The 12,148-nt window shown below is 47.8% G+C and overlaps 1 protein-coding gene across 9 annotated transcripts in view; it reads left to right on the forward strand.

Moving 5' to 3' along the window:
* The window catches only part of ULK4 (unc-51 like kinase 4), a 570,273-nt gene that overhangs the window by 550,391 nt on the left and 7,734 nt on the right, over window positions 1-12,148 (forward strand). Inside the window, exon 36 of one of the 9 annotated variants that reach the window (XR_006206962.1) lies at window positions 2,192-2,307. The exons of the other annotated variants lie outside the window; for them this stretch is intronic. The gene's annotated coding sequence lies outside the window, so the exon portion shown is untranslated. The remainder of the gene's footprint in view (window positions 1-2,191; window positions 2,308-12,148) is intronic. 9 annotated transcript variants of the gene reach the window in all.

The raw sequence follows: 12,148 nt of genomic DNA on the forward strand, positions 1-12,148 counted from the left end.
CAACCTGCCTGAGCAAGGATCTGGTGTCGAACCCAGGGATTGTCAACCTCAGCGCTATTGACATTGGACTCATCATTCTTTATCGTGGGGCTGTCCTGGGCATGTAGGACGTGTAGTAGCATCCCTGGCCTCTACCCACTAGATGCCAGAAGCCAGTAGCACCTCCAGGAATCCCCAGTTGTGACAACCAAAACCGTCTCCAGACACGGCCAAATGTCCTCTGGGGAACAAACCACCCCCATTTGAGAAGCACCAATATGGGGCAAGAGGCTGTCACGAAGCCGGCAGATCAAGCCCCCTCACACCTTGAGGCCTGTTTGGCAGGCCATCTGGATCTCACAGACATCACAGCTCACGCTCCTCCCGACTTGGAGCGTGGCGCTTGATGACCGAGCCCAGATGTTCTCAGTCGAGAAGACCTTGGTTGGCCACTTTGGCTCTTGAGGCGGCAGTTTCCTCCTCTGGGAGACGAGAACAGCAACAGGACCCCGCTCACTCAGAGGTCGGTTGGGGTAACGCACACGAAGGAATATTCACTACAGGTGTTGTCAGGTTAAGACCCAAAATCCTGCGGAAGTTACAGTGTATGTAGGATTTCCCCCTCTTTGCCATCCACTGGGTTCCTCATTTCAGGATAAGCGAGTGTATCTAAGGAAAGTGTTTTAAAGCCTTAAAACGCCCCCTCCCAGCACATTTACTCATACACACACACACACGCACACACACAGCCACCTTCTCTACCTAAAAGATGTCAGGCAGCCCTACCATCCCGTTAGCATTGGCTTGGTTCTGTGTCAGTCCCGAGCAGAGTGTTTTTTGGTTTTGAGGGACTAAGGGATTATTAAGAGGAAGCTGTTTGAGGGAAGGTACAGTGGCGACACTTCCGTTAGAAGGAGGAGTAGGAGAGCTCCTTGTCCCGGCCCGGGAAATCCTTTTCTCCATCCATTTTCCTGCCTCTGTTCAGTGAAAACCTTCTGCGGATACTTTGGCATTTGAGCTGGGGCTCCTAAAGTTCGTGGAAGTCCTGTCTGTGCCACCTCATCTGAAAGCCCTAAAAAGCTTTTCCTCTTGGATAATGTTCTTAGGCTTCCAAGAGGCTTGCCCTTGTACTGGGAGCCGTTGAGGACAGGGTGAAGAAAATGGTCTAGCCTGTTTGTGGCCAAACCACCTATTTCTGGGAATTTCCCCCATGGTGCCTGGCCTGGGTTCAGAGGGAGTGTCCCTGTGGGTCTCACAGCTCTGGGACCTCGGCTCTGCAAGGCCCTCTTGGTGTCCCGTTCTGGCCTACAAAGATGTGTGAGCAGCCAACCTGATGCTTTTCTAGAGACTCTGAGCCACCCATTAGAGGCTGACTTAAACCAAAGCTCTGGCTTCCCTATTAAAGTGCCCCCAGTGGCCCAGAAGGAGGCCATGAGTGATTGCCACATGGTGGCCCCAATTCCCTTGATTCCAACCCCTGTCTAGTCACCAACACCAGCCCCCTCCCCGGCCCTGGCCCCACGAAGTACCCACGAAGAATGAGGGGTAGAGGCTTGTGGAGGTGGGTCAACTCAGCCCATCAAAGCCTTTTGCAGAGGAAGATCCAGGCTCTTTGACGTTGTTCTCAAAGCCTCTGAGACTTTGCTTCAGTTAATCCTATCCCACGGCCAGTTTGACCCTGGTCCAGGAAGTTGTTTCCTGTAGATCCCAATTCTGCTTAGTGCTGTGTGGGTCACCAGGTTTGCCCCGGAGCAGAGCAGGCCTCTCGTGGGAGTTTTCCAAGCCCACCCACCCCCACCACACACCACGCTCCTTGTCACCACCTAGCTGGGCGTGATGGATGCTTCAGGGTCAGCTGACAGCCGACCTGCGTCTGAGGTGGGATCCAAAGACTTTACAGCTCCCCTCCCTGCTTCTGGAGGCAGCTTTTCTCAAGGCCTCACAAAGAATGTCCTCGTGCTGTGGTCTGCCTGAGGGAGGGAGGATGAGACGCTCACAGGGGCTACTCATTTTCTCAAAATGGTCGTTATTAAAATGCTCCCAAATGGAGTCTTTCAGCATTTGATTAAGTCCCTCAACAAAAACAACAGCCACCGTGGGAATTTTCAGCTGTCTGGCCTGAATTTTGACTAAAAGGTGCCTGACGGCTTTAATCATGTAAACCACATGTGCTCTAATTTTTCTTTCCATTTCATTTTCTTCCAAATTTTAGCAATCTGAGGAAATCTCAGCCAGCCCCGATGTTCCCTTAGAGAGTCCCGGAAGTACAAGGTGAAGTTTGGAGGACAGTGCAAGGCAGGAAAAGAAATGAGTGGACCCTTGGCTCAGGTATCCCCATCAGCTCTGCCTGCCCGTGTCCAGCCTCCTTCTGACACATGTGGAAGACGCTGCTGAGGTGATAGCGAGCCTCGTGGAAGCCACCTGCCTCTGAACCCCAGGAAAGCATGCAGGCCACCCCCTGCATCCACGCTGTTGGTGGCTGTGGTGCCTGTGGCTGCGGGTCTGCCCACCAGCCCTAAAGTGGCCCCTCACCTGCCTTCCTGACTGGAGGCCCAGGGCCCAGCCCAGACTGGAGGATTCTGGGGTGCTGGCTCGGCCTGCAGGCCCGGCCAGGGCCACCTGAACCTCGCATGTCCCTCTTCCCTGAGGCCCTCTATCCAGACTTACAGATCCCAACCTGATGCCTTTGAAGTCATGTTTCCCTGAGGGTCTGTGGGGGCAGGTTGATAGGCCCCACCCCCACGTTGCCTCCCCCTTGTACTTGCAAATTCAGTGGCTTCACAACAGCTAAGGTGCTTCTGCTCGTGGAGCATGTTGTCATAAGCAGAATTCGTGGTGGCCGTAAGCAACTGACTTTTCCCTCCCGTCATGACATGTATCGCAGGGGTCTGTCGAAGACTTTGTTCGCTTAGCTAACAGTTTCGTCACCCAGAAACAAAATGCTCATCTAATAAGTCTGTTTAAAAAAATTACTAGTAATTGTGGGTGAGTTTATCTCCCCTCCACTCACAATTCCTGTGTGATCATGTCACCCGTTTCAAATGTATACTACGTCCACCTTTTCCGGATAGAAATCTCAAGGGTTCCGTTTCCACGTCACGAAGTCTAGGATGCAGACTTTTCTCGCGTTCCCTCCAAAGGGACTGTGTAGACGCTTGGCCCACCGTAAAGGGTTGACTCGTTTGGCACATTCATCCCCCTGGTCACCTGCTGTCTCACGCCTCCGTCTCTGCCACGGAGGACTAAGGTCCAGGCAGCGTCTCGTCTTTGCTTAACCGAAGGCTCAGTGGGAGGGAAGGTCAGGAGGGATCAAGTCAGCGTGCTTGGGGATCCCGGGCCGGCAGGCGAGCTCTTGGATACGGTGCCCCGGTCCCCGTCACCACCACCTGGACCCTTTTTGCAGTCCCTCCCAGCTGGCTCCCTGCTTCTTCAGGCCACCAGGCGCCACGGCGTCGTCCCCACCTCGGGACCGTGGCTGCTGTCCTTGCCCCTCTGCAGAATGCGGGTTCCCAGGCTGTCCTCATGGCTGGCACGCTCATCATTGCGCCCACCGGGGGACTGTCCCGGCCACCCAGCCGCACACCGTTTCCCCTCTCCTCCTGTGCTACTTTCCCCGACTGCTATCGCAAAGTACACGTTTACTTTCTCGTTGTGTTTCTCACAGCCACAGCTCTGCGCTCACACCCCTGCACACGCTGTATTCCCTGAGTCCAAACAGAGTCTGGCACATAGTAGGTGCTCAGTACACCCTTTCATCTCGAGCATAAAGAAAGGGTTTGTAGGACCCTTTACGATCGCCAAAAGGGCTTTTCACGTGCCCTCCGTGTACCGTTGTGGCTTCTTTTCTGCCCACCTGTCACTAAACTGAGGGCCTTGGGAGCGAGGGTTAGGTGTGTAATTTTCTTATCACACTGGAGGCTTCAGGCTTAGAAGGTACCCATACCCATTTTATATACTTGTACTCATGTTCCACATGTGTTTAGATTTTGTTTTTTACTCTACACTGCAAGCATTTTCCCGACTGTTCTTATTTATGATGGCTGAATCACAGCCCAGTGGCATAGTGGCTGACAGGGTCCTTACTTAGGGGAGTGAGGAACTGAGGAAAGAAGGAAGCTTTGTTGACCTGACACCGACATGACCCTACTTTGTCTCCCCATTCGATAGGAGGGTCAGAGAAAGAGCTGGAAATTGATACTATTAAGCCACTTCTCCTATCTGCTGCTTTCCCACCTGCGCCCCACACCACAAATTAGGGATCCCAGTGTCAAATAGACACCTAAGTATGACCATATAGCGTTCCTAAGGATGAGCCGGAACTTTCTTGGGTCAAGGTCAAATTCCGACTACCCATACAACTCCTCACTTCCTGTGACCCAAGTTCTCACGCTTACCTAATCACATGATGGCTGCTACCTTGAGTATCTTCTCTTGTGAGGCAATGATTGCAGCCACATCCCATAGTTGGCACCCCCATACCCCTGCCTTGGAAGTCCTTTCCCTCATGTTTGCCCTTCTCAGCACTTGGATCAGGCCCTCTGGGGAGAATGGCACGGTCTGATCCTATATTTCACCGGAACTTTCTTTGGGCCACCCTCTAGTTTATCCTTATATGCACACAAGGTCCACAATCATCATTCTTTGCCAGTTAAAACTGCTTTTTCCTAACATATTTAGGACCTGGCTGTTGTAACTAGTCAGTTGGATCAGGCCTAAAAGATTTCCCAAACCAGCTATATTATATTCAACATTTTAAACTTACTAGATTTAATGGCCAGAAACTGATATAATTACGGACAGTTTTAAGCAATAAGGGCATTTTTACTGCCCTGCAGAGAGATGAGAGAACTGGCTGGCCTGAAATGAAGGAGGCAGATATGGATAATTTTCTTCTAGAAAATAATCATGTCTTATGGGATGAAAAGGAAAAACATTCAAATCCTGAGCATATCACTTCCACGGCCCCTGGATTTAGCAGGTGCCCAGACGTACAGGCAGCAGTTTTGGGCAGGAGAGGAGAACGGAGGTGTCGGGCTAGACTGGGAAGCATACAGACCCCAGGAGGAGGAAAGAAAGGTCAAGAGAAAAAAGAAAATCCTCCCACACTGGTGTGTTCTCACTAAAGTCAGCTTCCCCTTCCAAATGTGGAAATACCAGTTGAAAGAGTGAGCTTTGACCCTCGCTCTAGAGGCTGTGGCCGCAAACGCTGCAGGCCCAGCCTTTCCTCCAGGGACCCCGGCTCCTGCAGGCTCGGCCTGACTCCCCCCACTCCGGAATGTCAGCCTTCTCATTACTCATGGGTAACGTCCGCTCCTACCCTCCCCACTCCGACACCGGCCCTGTCTCTGTGTTGAGTGCTTCTGCAGCCAGACCCTGACGGGGGAGAAGGCAGAGGACAGCATGGCGATTAGGGCAAGGGGGGCATTGGAGAGAGTCAGCCGGACCTGGTCTCCATCCCAGCTCCACTGCTGGCCAGTAGTGGGGGATCCCGCTGTCGCTTCATCTCTAACCAGAGGATCATAGAAGACCTTCCTCGTATGGTTATTGTGAAGAGACTAGGAAATACTAGTCCACAATGGCAACCCAGAAAACTCGTAACTCACTTCCCATCAGCAGCAAGGACAGACGTCCCACCCCGGATGCAAGGAGGGATGCGTAAAGCCTTCTGGTAGCCAGGCACTGAGAGAAATCGCCAAACGAGTGGCGGTCGCCACATCGGGAACCGTTTAGCGGACAGTACATGTGACCCGCAGAGTCCTTCGGTCTACACCTGGAAGCCCAGTTCGGTCTACAAGAGAGAGTGTGTGGTTCCCCGCTCCCAGTGAAAGTGATGAGAGTCAACGACAACAATGGCGGGGAGCAGAGGGTGCTGTGTGATTTGCAAGGGGCCGCGTGCATAGCAGCACGGACCGGGCAAGCCTTTACACCAGATCACCAGCATTGTAGGTGGAGGCGCTCGAGGTGACACCACACTTCGCCAGTCCGTCACTTGCTTTCGTTATCCAGTCAGCCAGCAGCTGTGCTGGGTGTTCAGCAGATGTGAGGATGCAGCAGTCTCTCGGAAAGAGCCGGGGTCTTGAACTTGGGTAGACGGGGTCCTATCTCCGTGCCAGTGCTTGCTGGCCAGGTGACCTGCGGCAAGTCACGGAAGCCCTGCCAGCCTCCATTTCCTCTTCTGGGAAGTGAGCATGCTAAGATTTATTTTGCAAGGCTGTCCGAAAGAAAGTCATGTGTTGAAAGCACTTAATTCTGTTCGTGAATGTAGTACCACACACGTGTTCGTTTCCTTTCCTGACCCAAATTCCAGGGCCTTTGTACTCCTAGGCCTTTTAGCGCAAATAGTCTTATAGACCGAGGTGAACCCCATCAGTTCCTACCTGAAACCTAGGTTTTGTTAGCCTTGCCCGTGCACACCTGCTAATGCCCTGGGCACAGTCCCTCGCCGCCCCAGTTCTTACGTCCTCAACGTGGAAACTCGTGGGTGCTCTTGAATAAGAGCCATTTTCTTCTTCTTCTCGCCCGGACTTCTTCAACTTGAGGAATCAATATGTTCCAGCTGCCACCATTTCTCCGGGCCTCAGTGCCGCTCAACCGCAAATCAAAGCCAACTGGTGCTTCCGGAAGAGCATAGAAGAATGCCTCCATTGCGGTCAGTCTGCGTGTGCCCCGGGACCATCCAGGCTTAGTATAGCATCTCTGTCCCTCTCCAGAGAGCCTGAGTTCGTGGGAGTCTGGGCCAAATCTAGATGAGCAAGTCTTGGTGACTAGGGCTGCCTCATCGGTAAGTCCTGTCTCTTCCCCGAAGACGCCCCAGAGTAGGTTCTAGCTGGAACCCCTCACCCCTCCGTGACCAGCAGATCCGCTCACAGGAATCAGGGATACCTCCGGATTTCCTTCCAGTCATCGCCCTGCTTATTAGTCCTGGTCAGAAGGGACCTCCCTTGCTTTCACTGAGGAACATAAAGTTTTTAAGTGGACTCCAGGGAAGGCATGGAGGCCATGAGGCTACGGAAAGCTGCGCGAGAATTACTCCATTTTACCCCAGATGCGCTCAGCATCATGGGAAGGCATAATGAGCACAGGGGCCCGGATGCACCATGTCGTGTGTTAATACAGTCTTGCTGTAATGTGAATGTGGGAGGCCAGACCCTGGCGGCAGCTCAAGAAGTTTCTGGAGAGGCCCCCAACGAGCACTGCAACGCCAGATAGAGCCTGGGGGAGGAACTGCCAGACCCCATTACACCTTCCGGAAGTTCTTCCCCGGATTCCATCCTGGCGTCTGATAACAAGTGGAGAGAGCCTGTCTCCATATGCGTTTGGTAAGAACGGCTTTGAAGTAACCTAAAAACCTCAGCCGAGAGAAGACAAAGCATATGTTAAGAGAACTAAATAAAGGGGCTCTGTGTACGGGTTTATTTTTGAAATTTCAACTCTTTGAAGTAGAGTTGTCATAGCTCCCTGCCTGTTTCGACTTGTGTTGGTGAGATCTGAAGGCCACAGAATTAAGACAGTCCTCCCCTGTGTGAAGTGTGTGTCTGTAATAACAAGCACCGGGGAGCACCTGGCCTGGCTCACTGTTGCCTGTTTCATCTCCAGGTTTTTTTCTAGTTTCTCAGTGTTGCCTGGGCCTGTCCGGAGGCCTCTCTGGTTAGAAAACTAAAGCTAACTTGGCTTCGCTTCGCCACACGCATTGAGGATCACCGAAGACACAGGCGTATGTCATTGTACCCTCATAAACAACCCCCACGGTCTGCCCATGCCTGACTCGGCTGCAGCCACGTTAAGTCCCGATTCCCGAAACCGTTTCTAATAGAGAAGCTGGTCCTGGAGCGTTTTATGAGCTTCACGAGGACGATGCTGTGAGTCACGTTTATGAGCATGAAATCACGGTACACCACAGCGATCGAAAATCAAAGTTCTTATTCACACATTTGTTATGACCTTGGATAAAGAATGCGGGCGCCAGGCCTGGCTTTGCCCCTCAGAGGCCACCGTGACCCTGGGCCAGCCGCTGTCCTCTCGTCACAGCCTCACCTGCAAACCGAGGGGGCTGGCCAAATTCAGTGTCCTGCCACTATGGGGGACAGTGGGACATTTTTTTGTCAGTTTGCCTTTGGGAAGCTGAATTCCAGAAAGGAGCCAACCCCAGTTCTGTCCTTTACGGTGTGTGTAAAGCCACTACCTTACAGTTCGTGAGCCTGCTGGGGAACGTGAAGGTTGATTCTGTAGGACGCACGTGTCTCCTTTCGGTGTTTTGGTTATTCCCAGTGATGCGTGAGTGCTGATTGACACACGCCGTGTTCAAGTGACCGTAGCCAGTTGAATAAGTCGTGTATTTGCCCGAAGTACATTATCAGTTTTTTATATATCCTCAATCAAACAGAAGTGGAGGGATAGTCCTCCCAGGTGGATCTTAATTCTAAGTTCAAACTTCCAACTTTTTTCTGGCCTTTTTCTTAAACACCCCCTGTTTTGAATGATCCTGTCTACCATGCGCACTGCACATACTTAGTATAATTCCTATTTTCATTTTGATTGACTTTAGCCGCACAGCTACCAGTCGGATGTCTCAGTGTGAGATAATGACAGGCACTCGTATTCAGCCGATGCATTTTTATTATAAAGAGGAGGAATGTGAGGCAGGCATGACTCTGTTCGCAGGAAAGGGGCGTTCTGAAATAATGAAATCCACTCATAGACTCTTAGAGGTCCAGGAACCTCTGCTGTAGTACGTTATTAGAAAATAAAATTGAGTTTGTTTGTTTTGGCTTCTGGGAACTCACTGAGTGCTAGTAATGAAAATAGTGATTGCAGGAAGAAGTATTGTGTTTACACCCTTTGCCAGGCTCCTCTTACATGATTTATTAAAGAGTCCCTGCCCTTTCTTGACTTCTCTACTCACGGACATGAGAAGTTCTCCAACAGTTGCTGAACCAGAAACTCACTGCCGTAATGGACAAGTGTCACTTCTACGTCATTGAGATTTTTCGGTGTGCACGAAACGTTCTGTGTTTTGATAGCACAGAAGAGGATAGGTAGGATGGCTTTTGAGCAGACCCATAATTTGGTTCTCAACAAAGTTTTAAGTACCGAGAAAATAGAAGGTCCAAGGCCACATTGGTAGGCACAGGGGAATGTTTCTAAAATAAGGTTGGTTCCCATCTTAATTTATAACCTTCAGTGGCCTGGAGGAGTCCACACTCTGGGAGAAAGGAGTGATTCACTCCTAAGGATCATTTCAAAGCTACTGGAAGTCCTAATTTACCAGCTTGACTAATTATAGAAAATTGGTATCACAGGACAAAATAATTCAGCAAGGTAAATTAAAACTCGTATCTTTTCAAAAATCATCCAGACTTTACTGATCTGTCATTTTGAAAGCCCAGTCAGACCTATACACCAAATAATGCATGAATGCGTTCCCTGTTTTTTCATTTCCCTGTGGAAGGACATCTTCGTTCCTTTCGCTTTTCAGTGACTGTGAATAAAGCTGCTATAGACCTTTGCCGACAGGCTCGTGTGCGAACGTAAGTTTTCAGTGTACTTGGGTGAGTACCTAAGAGTGCAGTTGCTGAGCCATATGGTAAGACTGTGTTTAATTTTATAAGAAAGCGGCTCACTGTCCTCTGAAGTGCTGGAATTTTGCATTCCAACCAGCAACGAATGAGAGTTTCTGCTACTCTGCTTCCCGGCCAGCGTTTGCCATTGTTAGTTTTAGGAATTTTAGCCATTCTAATAGGTACGTAGCGGCATGGCATTGCACTTTTAGTTTGTATTTCTCTGATGAAAAATGGTATTGAGTATCTCTTCACGTGCTCATTTGCCACCCATAATACTTTCTTTGGTCAAGTGTCTGTTCAGATTGTCTGCCCATTTAAAAAATTGCGTTGGTTGTTCTCCTGTTGAATTTTAAGAGTTCTTTATGTGTTCTAGATAAACGCCATTTATCAGATACGTGATTTGCATTTGTTTCTCCCAGTCTGTGCCAATCTTACTCTCTTATCGATGTTTTACGAAGAGCCAAGTTTTTAATATTGGTAAAATCCAATTTGTCGGTTTTTTTCTTTCAGGGGTTGTGGTTTCGTATTGTATCTAAAAATTCATCAACAAAGCTAAGGTCACATAGATTCTCTCTTACATTGTCTTCTAGAAGTTTTATAGTTTTAGATTTTACACATTCAGATCCACGATTCACTTTGAGTTATGTTTTATTTAAGGAGTAAGATACGTGTCCAGGTTCATGTTTGGGTTTTTTTTGTTTTTTGTTTTTGTTTTTTTGCATATGGACATCCTTTGTCGTAGCACTGTTTGTTCAAAAGGCTGTCTTCCCCCCATTCAATTACCTTGTCACATTTGTCAAAATGTTGATAGTATTTGTGTGTGACTGTGTGTGGGCTAACAATTCTATTTGATTGATCTGTATATCTGCCAATACCGTACCGTCATGGTTACCGTAGCTATATAGTAAATCTTAAAACTGTATAGTGTGGTTCCTCCAACTTTATTCTTTTTTCAGAATTGTTTTAGCTATTCTAGTTCCTTTGCCCTCCCATACAAATTAGGATCCGCTGTTCTATATCTACGTAAAATCCTTCTGGGATTTTGATAGGAAATGCATTAAACCTAAATTTGGGGAGAATTAATATCTTCATTGAGTCTTCCAATTCATGAACATAGTATATCCATTTGTTTAGGTGTTTTTTCTTTCATCAGCATTGTGTAGTTTTTAGCATACAGATCCTGATATATTTTGTTGGATTAATATCTTTGGAATTTGTCAGAACTTGTTTTATAACTCAACATATGACATATCTTGAAAACTTCCCATGTACCCTTGAAAAGAATATATATTCTGAAGTTGTTAGATGAATTTTCTACATACGTCAATTAGGTCAGGTTTGCTAATCTTGTGTAAAACTTCTGTGTCCTTCTGATGTTTGTATGCATGTTACTGGGAGAGATTGAAAAGTAATCCCACCATAATTTTGGTGTCTAATTCTCCCTTTGGTTTCATCATTTTTTTTAAATTTATTTTTAGACTGTTATTAAGTACGTTTAGAATTTAGACTTGGTAGGGGCACTTGGGTGGCTCAGTCAGTTGGGCTTCCAACTTCAGCTCAGGTTATGATCTTATGATTTATGAGTTCAAGCCCAGTGTTGGGCTCTGTGCTAACAGCTCAGAGCCTGGAGCCTGCTTCGGATTCTGGTCTCCCTCTCTCTCAGCCCCTCTTCCGCTCACCTCTGTCCCTGTCTGTCTCAAAAATAACATTAAAAAATTTAAAAAAAAATTTAGTCTTGGTATATATTACTGGTCAATTGATCTTTCTATAAATACATAACTCTTTACCTCTATAAATAAATAACTCTTTACCTCTAGTTACAATTATTGGCTTCCAGTCTACCTTGTCTGATAGTAGCTACCCCAGCTTTGTCTGGTTACTGTTTATGTGGCATCTGTTTTCATTCTTTAACCTTCATTTGGTCTGTGCCCTTATATTTAAAAAGGTATGTTTGGGGGCACCTGGGTAGCTCAGTCAGTTAAACATCCGGCTCCTGATTTCAGCCCAGATTATGATCCCAGAGTTCATGGGATCAAGGCCTGTGTCAGGCTCTGCACTGACAGTGCAGAGTCTGCTTGGGATTCTCTCTCTCCCTCTCTCTGTGCCCCTCCCCTGCTTGTGCACACACTCTCTCTCTCTCTCAAAGTAAATAAATAAACATTTAAAAGGGGGAAAAAAGAAATGTTTCTTGTAAGCAGCATGTAGTTGTGTTGTATTTTATTTTGTTTATATCTAGTCTCAAAATCTTAGTCTTTTACTTGTAGTGCGTTTGTTAAATGCACACTTAAGGTAGGTATTGATAACATTTGGATTTACATCTACCACATTACCTTTGATTTCTGCTCCTTTTTTCTTCCCTCTTTGAGTTTTGGTTTGTCTTACTCTTCTTCTGGTTTCTTAACATGAAAGCTTGGATTATTCACTTAAACTTTTCTTCTTTTTTAATGTATTTAGTACCATAAATTTATCTTTAAGCACTGCTCTAGCAGAATTCCACAGATTTTGATATATTGTATAGTCAATTTTTAAGTTAAAATATTTTCTGATTTTCCCTGGGATGTCCTCTTTGATCTTTGGATGATTTAGGAGTAAGGTGTTTAATTTCCAAG

The sequence above is a fragment of the Panthera leo genome, chromosome C2 (assembly GCF_018350215.1).
Source record: "Panthera leo isolate Ple1 chromosome C2, P.leo_Ple1_pat1.1, whole genome shotgun sequence".
Taxonomy (NCBI): Eukaryota; Metazoa; Chordata; class Mammalia; order Carnivora; family Felidae; genus Panthera; species Panthera leo.